Source organism: Castor canadensis, chromosome 11 (genome assembly GCF_047511655.1).
Source record: "Castor canadensis chromosome 11, mCasCan1.hap1v2, whole genome shotgun sequence".
Lineage (NCBI taxonomy): Eukaryota > Metazoa > Chordata > Mammalia > Rodentia > Castoridae > Castor > Castor canadensis.
The window spans coordinates 7,087,518-7,097,766 of NC_133396.1; positions in this window are offsets into that span (position 1 = coordinate 7,087,518).

Below are 10,249 nucleotides of genomic sequence, written 5' to 3' on the forward strand. Positions count from 1 at the left end.
GCAGAGAGAGGCTTCTGTACATGGAATCCAGGTGTGTGGCACCCATCCTTCCAGATACTTCCACCAGTAGTCCTGGGGGCTGGCAACTGATGAAACCCAGGGCGCTCAGATAACCAACAGGACCGATAGTTTGAGGCCAACCTGGTACTGTCCAGCAGCCCCACTAGGGTGAGCAGGCTACCACTTCCTGACTTCCAGAAGAGGGGAAGAGCTGGGCTACAGGTGTGGGGATGTAGGGAGGACCTGCTCACCTCGCCTGGGGGGCTGAGAAGGCAGGGAAGTGGGTCTGATGCCTCCCTGCCCTCCCTCCCGATAAGGTGGGGTTCATCACAGGCTCTGAGCTTGAGGCACTGCACCCCAAGGCTTCCAGCTGCCAGGGACCCTTTCTGAGCATGTGTTTTTAAGGAGACCTAAGGATGGGACTTTAAAAGCTGCCAAGGTTTTCAGCTCCCAGAGGTGAGGAGGCTCAACTTTCATCACAGGCTCTCCAGGGTGGGGAGGGGGTGGTCAGGGTGCATGTGTGTGTGAGGGAGGGGGCTTTTAAAAATTCCTGAGCCAACCCTCTTCCCCCTTTCCCTACGCAACTATATCCTGAGATTCTCACTCAGTTGGTGGATGGGGGAAGAGGGAGGATGGGAGAGGGCTGCCAACAAAAGAGGTTTTAGACATTGGACAACACTTAAGGTGGGGAAGCATGGGAAGCCCCCTAGCTCCTGGTCACCAAAACTCTCCCCAGGGAAGGAGGTAGTCCCTACAGGGAGGACCTGACATGACAACAAAGGCTGTACCTGTGGGACCTGGTGTCCTAGCCACAGCCCTCACAAAGGATCAGGTTCACATGAATGAATGAGCCAATAAGTAGATGCTTGAGTGCTTATAAACAAGGATTCACTAGGTCTGGGTCTCACAGCCTGGCTTTGAATCCCACCCCTGCCTCAAATAAGCTGTGTGGCCTTGGCTGAGTTACTACCCTCTCTGAGCCTCTTACCTACAAACTGGAATAATTACATTACTTTGTAGTAGCCATACTCCATAAGGGCTTGGGGTTATTTTTATCTTCACAGCCTTCACAGGGGGAACTGCAGTGCCTGGTCCTACAAGTGAAAAGAGGGCAGGGCAGCTTTCTTGCCCTCGTTCTATTAGTGCAGCCTCTTCTTTTCTCCTCCCAGGATAGCCATGCATTTCAAAGACCCTCTCTTCCCTAACAGACCTTGTTCAGGGGCCCTATGTGACCTCACACTTGGGATATTGCCTTAAAAGGATGGGGCCAAGAGTCATCTCTGCAGACCCCACTGTTCCAGCCAAGATCCAAGACCCCGCCATGCTCTCAGTCTCCACCAGGCGGCGCCCGATGTTCAGGAGTCACTTACTTGTCTATCAACTATTTCATGACTGCCCCTGTTGTGCCAGGCACTGGGCCCAAAAATGAGGACAGAGATAAAAACGCGACAATTTCTCTTTTCCAAGAGTTCATGGTTTAGTGGGAAGCACATAAACAAAGACAGGAAAATAAAGGATTCCCTTAAAAGGAAAGAAGTGCTGCTCAAGTGAAAGCCAAAAGTGTGGGGGGGGGGGAGGAGAAAAGAAGAGAAATTCCAGAAGGACCTCTGGCCTGTCTTGGGGGAGTGTCAGGGGATCACAGCCTTTTGTTGTTTGGCCCCCTCACTCTTCTACCCCACCACAGTCCTCCAAAGGTGAGAAGGTGACACTTTGAAAGGTTTCCCTGTCATTCTGCTCCTTAAAGGATGTGAAATGGGGGGTGGTAGTGGCAGGAATCAATCCATTCAGGCCTCCCTACAGCTAGGGTGCCAAGCCTTGCTACTGTGACAGATATCTGGGGTGCTGCTTGGGTAGACAGGTGCTAGGGGGCCCCCCTCTACCCATTGCATCAGGATTCTCCCGAGCTGGGGACCGGGATGAGCCTGCCACTTTAACAAACTCCCCAAGACGAGTCCTACCTCAAACAAGTCTAGGAAAATACCCAACAGGAGTATGGGAACGCCTGAACTTGACATGACCAGTCGTGGTGGTGGGAAGGGTAGCATAAGCCAGGACAGGGCTGTGCCAGGCACATGAAAAGCAGCTCAGCAGAGATATGCTGGGTGCAATGGTTTGGTGGCAGTGACTTAAGGAGCCCCTGGTGCCAGTGCAGGGGTTTGGGGACAGGCAGCTGCAACTCTCAGCTTCAGAGTCTTGTATTCTTCCATTTCCTAGAGGACTGGGGCATGCCAGTAAGTCCCATCTAGAAGGAGGGTCCTGGGGGCCAAGTGTAGAACTGAATGCTGCACTCACTCTGTTTGTTAAGACCCTGGATAGGAAACAGGAAGACAACCCAAGGGTTGTAGTGATCTAGATTCTTCCAAAGCTATATTAAGAAAGACCAGTTGTGGAAGGGGCTGGGAATAGTTGAGTGTATCTGTAATCCCAGTACTTCAGAGACTGAGGCAGAAGGATCAAGAGTTTGGGGGCCAGCCTGAGCTACATACAGGGAGATACTGTCTTAAAAAGAACAAGGAGGCTGGGTGCTGGTGGCTCAGGCCTGTAATCCTAGCTACTCATGAGGCAGAGATCAGGAGGATGACAATTCAAAGCCAACCCAGGCAAATAGTTCATGAGATCCTATCTTGAAAAAAACCATCACAAAAAAGGGCTGGTGGAGTGGCTCAAGTGGTAGAGCATCTTCCTAGCTGAGTGTGAGGCCCTGAGTTCAAAGCCCAGTGCCACCAAAAGAAAAAAAAGAAGGAGGAGAAGGAGAAGGGATGTGCAGATGTGGGCACAATAATTCCAGCAAGGGACCAGGAGCACTTGGGAAGCTGACGTAGGAGAATCATGAGTTCAAGGCCAGCCTGGGCTATATAATGCAAGACCCTGTCTCAAAATAAATAAATAAATAAATAAGAAAGGGCTTGGGATGTAGCTTAGTGGGAGAGTGCTTGCCTGGCATGTGCAAGGTCCTGGATCTATCACTAGTACCAGGAAAAAAAAAATCAGCAAAGGATAGTGGTAATCGTCCATCAAGAGTGTTCTCTTGGTCCTGGGGAGGTTGGGGAATGGCAGCACCTTCTGTTTACAGACAGTGTAGCCTGGGCTAGGGTATCTAGGATGGTGGAAGGGGCTGGGGATGGAGATCCCTAGAGAGGGAGGGAAAATGAAGGTAAAGAGGGCACGTGTAGACTGAAGATGTCAGGATCCAAGCCTTGCAGGGAGGGGCCTCATAAAGAAACTCAGCACCCTTGAAAAGATATACCCTAAATCTTCCCAGGTTAGCATCGAACTAACACAAGATTCCTGCCACAGATGGGAAGGGCTGTTCTCCAAGAAGTCTTGTATCTACCCTGTGACCATCCTGGTCCCTAATGGCCCCAGGGGAGCCCTGCTTGTCCTCAACACTGTGGTCCAAAGGTGACCAGAAAACCTGTCCCCCTCCCCAAGTCCATAGTGAAGACAGCTGAATCAGATGGCCTATGTAAGAGTCATTGTCCTGGGTGTGTGGTCGGGGACCTCTCCTCTGCTGAGCTTGTGCTGAACTCTCTCATGATTACTATGAGCTGGGTAGCTCTCCAGTTGAGATAGGAAGCTGCGTCCTTGCCTTGGTGATGACAGTCAGTTACCCACATCTCTTGCTGCTATGGAAGATGGGACTCTTCTACCACCTTCCTCAGTGGTGGTGAGCTTGGGGCTGGCACGGCACCTCCCAGGAGGTGGCCAGCATTGTAGGTGAGATGTCTGTGGCTTTCATGTTTTTTTCCAGGGGGAGATACTAAGCCCACTGTAACCCAGTCATGACTCTCTTACCGCATTTGGGGTACCAAGGGGCAGTCTCTTTTTCACTCTTTTATTGAAATATGGTAGACGAGGAAGCAGGCATTCTAAACAGAGACATCTTGCAGCACATTTTCCCATCACCAGCCGTGCCCCCCACCACCCCAGATCTCCAGCAAGAATCTGAAAAGGGGCACACAGAGCTCAGTGTGCTGATGGACAGGGGACAATTAATCCATTTATTAATCCCATCTACTTTCCTAGCAGAAGAAAAATCTCAATATGGTGGTGCCAGAGAGCCTCAGTCCCAATGCAGGGTGTCCCCACCACCAGAGAGGACCCAGTGTACAGGGGATACTTGAACCACAACGGCCACTTCTGAAGGCTGCTCCCCTTCCTAGGGATGGCTGCCTCCGAGGGCCTGACCCATTCTTCAATCCCCCTCAGGAAGCTGCCCTCATTCATGGGGCCCACTCCCCTTCAACCTCATCCAGGACTCTCACCCAGGTGTTCGGGGTTGAATTGGGCTGCCCCAAACTTCACATGTAGGAGTCCAACCCCCAGGACCTCAGAATGTGACCTTATTTGGAGACAGGGTCTTCACAGAAGTAATCAAATTAAAATGAAGTCAGTAGGGTGGGCCCGAACTCAATATGACTATGCTCTTATGATAAAGAGAAATCTGGAGCTGGGTTGTGGCTCAGTGGTACAGTGCTTGCCTGGCATGCACAAGGCCTTGGGTTCAATCCCTAGCAAGGAAAAGGGGTAGAAAGAGAGAGGGAGAGAGAGAGAGAGAGAGAGAGAGAGAGAGAGAGAGATGTACCCAGAGACACAAGACATATAGGCAGAAAGATGACACAAAGAAATACAGGAAAAAGACACCATCTATAAGGCCCAGAGGAGGTCTTTCCCCCACAGTGACTGTGACCAGAAACACCCTTGGATTTGAACTTCTAGCCTCTGGAACTGAGATGGCTGTTTAACCCCACACCTCTCATGTATCTTTGTAGGCAGCAAATGAACGTGGGCGGGGGTGGGGGGTGGAAATAGCTTTTAGAGGTTCGAAACTCCTGCCGTGGCTCTTCTGCTTATGATCAAGAAAGAGGGCTCCCCTCTCATTCCAGGCTATCCTCTCAGCTCCTTTCCAATCTCTTGTTCTAAACACAGGTGCACATACACACACAGTGGGAGCTGACTTCACTCTTGCACACACAAGAATACAGCACCTTTTTTTTTTTCAGTACTGGGGTTTGAACTCAGGGCCTACTCCTTGAGCCATTCCACCAGCCCTTTTGTGTGCTGGGTTTTTTCAAGATAGGGTCTCACGAGCTCTTTGCCCGGGCTGGTTTTGAACCTGATCCTCCTGTCTCTGCATCCTGAGTAGTTAGGGCTACAGGTGTGAGCCACCAGCACCCGACTCCAGCACCTCATTGATACAGGAAAGGAGCTGTAGAATTCACACACCCCATAAGTGGTATCTCCTACTTAAGTACAACACCTGGCCCAAGTGACCTGGGAACATGGGATTCCCGAATCTGTGTAGGTGAAAGTATTGTGAACCAGATGTCTGGGGTGCGAGGAGAGAGGTCAGTTCGAGAATGGATGTCAATTAAAATGATGGCAGGGAGCAGCCTTTAATAAATATTGATGAAGAACTGATGAATGAATGAATTAATGAGCCAAATGTTACTCTCCTGTCTGCTATTGTCTGCCCAAAGGGACACAGCCTGTTTGATGGTGATGGAGTTGTGTGCCGAGAACTGGCAACAACATTTCCATCTGTTCCATGAGCATACGCCAAGTTCAGTCTCCTCAGAAGTGCAGTGATTTAGCAAGGCTGAGATGGGGTGCAGTGAACACATTCTCCCTTCCCTGGACCCCTGTCCTCAGCCTCCTCAGATGCTCCCAAAGGGAGGATGAATTAGAAATAGAGGGCTGGGTGACAGCTGACCATCCCTCTAAGGGAAGGAATGAGGAGCAAGGGGTGTGGTCAGGATCATTGTCCCTCTGACCTTTGTGAAGGCTGGGGCAGGAACAAAGGACACATAGGCCACAGAGGGGGCCTTCTGCTATACTCAGGAGCTTCTTTTTTATTTTTACAACTTAAAAAAATATATATTTTGAATCTAGGTGCCGGTGGCTCATGCCTGTAATCCTAGCTATATAGGAGGCTGAGATAAGGAGGATCAGTTTGAGGTCAGCCTGGGTAAATAGTTCTTGAGATCCCATCTCTAAAATAACCAGAGCAAAATGGACTGAAGGTGTGGCTCAAGCGACAAAGCACCTGCTTTGCAAGCACCACTGCCCTTCATTTTGTGAAAACCTGCCTCTCCAAAAGCAAATGGTGGCCCCAAAGCCAGGAAAAAGCAGATGTGCTTAATTGAAGCAATTAAGTGAAAACTTGGTATTTATTGAAGGCTGCCGTATCTTGAGTGGAAGCTGGGTGTGTTCTGGGAAAAGTAAATCAGGCATCCACAGAACAGTGCTGAAGTCTGTGCATCCTGAACAACAGCTGGAGATACCAAGGGTCTACTGTGTGTGATTTAGGGCTGGGGGTGTAGCTCAGCAATAGAGCACTTGCCTGGTGTGCTTGGTCCTGGCTCCATCCCCAGCACCACAATGAATAAATACAACATGTAATTGACTTTTATGGAAAAGGAAAGAAGGAGAGAAAGGAAGGGAAGAAAAGAGGGACAGAGGAGAGACAATAAGAGAGTAAATTCTTCTTCCTGTCTGCCTGGCACCTGTCACCAGGTTACACTCTTCCAAAAGTTCTACTTAGTCTGAAAGTGTGAGATGAGGGGTCAGTGTCAACAGCACCCTACCCCTGCCCTCTCTGTGTCCCCCTGGCTCTGCTGACCTCTCTCAAACAGACCTGGCACAGGGACTGAGGGGATCTGACCCAGCCACAAACTTCAATGTGTATGTAAGGGGTAGCTCTCTTATGCCTCCCTTAGGGAAAGAGGGCACAGACTGAGCCCAGCCATATTTGGTCAGCCCTCTAGTGTGACCTGCAGCTGGGCACCTGCTACCAGGAGTGCTCCCTGACCTTCAACCCTGATGGCCCCTGGGCCAGGCCAGCTACTCTCCATGAACCAGAAGCTGCCTGCCGGGCTCACATACTCAGTCTTTTTTGGTGCCCCAGGTGGCCTGATGTTAGTGACAGGCAACTGACCTGTGTCCCCCACATCTCCTGCCCCAGGACTTGGTTCAACTCCTACATCAGGCAGGAACTGAGAAGGTGTCTGCAAAGAGAGAGGACCTGGCAGATCACATGCTGCCCAGGGGTTGTGTCCAAAGGTCACTGTCCTTAGGCTGGCCTGAGGCAGCTGGCAACCAGAAGAAAGAAGGGGGAGGCCCAGCCATACTAAAACAGAATCTGGGCCACAGTGACCCTAGGGTCCTTCGGGGCTGGCTCAGATGCCTATGGCCAACCCCTGAGGGACTGGGCCTCAGCCAAGGAACAGGCACCACATCTAGAGGCATTTGGGTTGTCACAACCAGGGGATGGTGGTGGTCTTGGTGTCTAGTGGATGGGACCTTGGATGTGCTCAGCCTCCTGCCATATCCAGCTTCTACCACAAAGAATGACCCTCTTAAATGTCAGTAGTGCCAGGCTGAGGCAGTGGAAGGCTCCAAGGGCAGCTGGGCCCCCTTCCACCCGGCGGTGGAAACCCAAGGAACCGCGTATTGGGGAGGGAGGAACTCCTCCGCTGGGAGCAGGGACCTGCTTTCCCTGGATCCCTGCTTTGGGCCTAGCTGGGAGATCCAGGGACAATTGTGGTAGGGACGGGGTCCAGGGTCGCAGCTGGTGGCGCGGGAGGGGACCGAGAAAACCTCAAGAACAATCGCAACCCCGGGATATTACACGGCCGAGCCCTGAGGTTGGGTGGGTGGGTGTGGGGTGCGTGGGAGCGCTGCGGGCCCCTCCCTCCCTCCCTCCCTCCCGGCAAGCCAGGGCTGGGGCAGGGACAGGGCCAGCTGGCGCGGGCCGGCTGGCTCCGGGGATCAGGTTGCAGGGCACCGGGGCGGGGCTTGGAGTGGGAGCGGGAGGCGGCCTCGGGCTGGCGGGGGGGGGGGGGGGGGGGCCGGACCCTGGCTGGAGAGTGACGTCGGGGCACCAGATGCTCAGGGCCACCTCTCCTCCCCCCAACCCTGGAGCCTGGGGCAGAGGGCGGTGTCCGCGGTGGCGGTGTGGGAGCGGGTCCCGAGCCATCATCCTCTCCCCAGCGTCTGAAAGGCGGAGGCGGAGGCCCCCACGGGCCTTCCAGAGCCTTAGGCGGACGGAGCAAGCCGCTGCCGCCTTTGTGCCAATCACCCTAGAGCACGCTCGTCCTGGGCTGACCAACCTGTGAGCCTTGACTTGGAGTAGCCTGGGGTGCAACCCCCTCAACAATGGGGCCCCATGCACAGCCCTCCCATCATGGGTCTCTCCTCTCTCTTCCCCTCCCTCCCACATCTTGTGTGGGAGTCTCTGGCCTTGGCTGCTTGAGCACCTCTGTCCAAGGCCCAGCTCTGCTTCCGACCTTGAGTGGAGGTGGCTGGGGGCACCTGCAGCACAGCTCTGAGGCTTGGGGTTCTCTCCTAACTGCTGGGGACCCCTGAATCTAGGGCCTAGGTGGAGCTAGATAGAACCTGAACGCCCCTTTGGACAGGAAGGTGCCACTACTTGGGAACGCCCAATTGAATCCACCACAACCACTTCTCCTAGAACCTTGGGCTGATGTGGCAAAGCAGGAGTGAGACCACAGCTCACTCCTCTCCCTGTCCCAGAACGCTTGTTGAAGGACTGAAAACAGTTTGATCCCAGCTCTTCAGCCTGGCTTCTTGGATTTCTGGTGTGCCCAGGCCACCCTCCAATGCTTTCAGCGTCATGGTCCCCTGTCCTGTCCTGTCACCCACCAACCCCCCAAATCAGGGTACTGCTCAAGATTTGCTCCTCTTGATAGAATAATGTCGCTATTTTGTGAATCAGCCAAAATGGCAGCCCCGCCCTTAAACAAATTCCCGCGCTCTAAGACAGCCCCACCCCTACCAGAGACTACTGCACCAGTACTAACTTCCTTACCCTCCCCCTTCTATAAAAGCCACTGCTCGCCCAGGCTCTGGGCTGCGCCATCTTTTCCCTGGCCAGCCTGGCAGTTTGGGCCTGCCATTAAACTTTGCTCTATGGACGTGAGTTTTCTCGTGAGCTTTCTTTGAGAGCGGCGTTTTCCCTAACACCTCTCTTCAGCAGCCCTCTCCAATTCCAGAAACCTTCCACACCATCCACTCTGGGGACCCAGTGCAGGAAGCAAGTGGCTGAAAGGAGAGATAGGTGCCTCCAGGGAGCAGCAAATGGTGAGGTCCAGCCTAGACACCATCTTGTCAGGAGGACACATTAGGCAAACTAATGCCTGGATGTGGTTGGCTATGACTTCCGTAGGACTGATCTGGAGCTAGAACACTAAACACAAACCCAGGGTATTTTCCAGATGAGAATGAAGGAGGGCCAAGACAACTGGCCAAAGTCACAAAGCTGGGAAGAGATAGCATCTGAACCCAGGACGTTTGACTCCTAAGTCACATTCTTTCCATGACAGAGCTGCACCTGCTGGAAAGTCAGTTGAGTCTCTGGTCCCCACCTCCTTTCCTGAGGGTGCTGGTGTTCCTCTCTCAATCACCACCACTCTGGAGAAAGCCACCACCCCCACCTCCGTCCATTAGCAGCTACCTTTCCTCAAGAAGGATGAGGTCAGAGCTGCACTCAGGCCCAAGGAGGATGAGGTCAGAGCATTGCTGGGTGGGGCAGATGCTAAATAATTCATGCTGCTGTTGTGAGTGGAGCTGCAGCTTCCTGGAGAGCCCAGCATGGAGACAGCAGACAGGAAACAAAGTCTGGTCCCTGGCTCCTGTGCTTGACCTTGGTGTGTCCTTTGGGAACTAGAGAAAGTGCTAGCCTAGGTGAGAAGGGGCTGGAGGGCTGACATGCCTCTCCCAGCAGTATTGCCATGAGCAAGCCACTAACCCTGTCCATTTCTTGCTCTCTTTTGAGTACCCAAAGCCAATGAGCAAGTGCTAAATCGCATAAGTAAGCAGGAAAGGTGGCCGAGCACTTCACAGGTCCTTCTGACCTGGGCAGGTATTGATTGCCCCCTGAGCCCAGCACCCCTTTCTGGGATCAGTAGTTCACCCAGTGGGCTGTCCTGGTTGCTTCCCCAGCCACAGCAGGTGGCAGCAGGGCTGCTATCAGGGCATCCTCTTTCCCCCATCCCCATCTCTTGTGTGGTGGTCACTGGTCTCTGGGCGTGGCTAGCCGAGAAGTCAGTGCCTTTAAGAAGCCTGATTTTCCTTCTTAGAGTCAGTCCCCAACCATGGAAATTAGTTGGAATCAAACAGCCTTTGCTGGTATAGAAGGCAAGTGGTCTGGGGGGAAGGGGGTATGGATAGATAGATGATAGACAGATAGACAGACTGCCAAAATAATTCCTCATGCACACACAGGAGC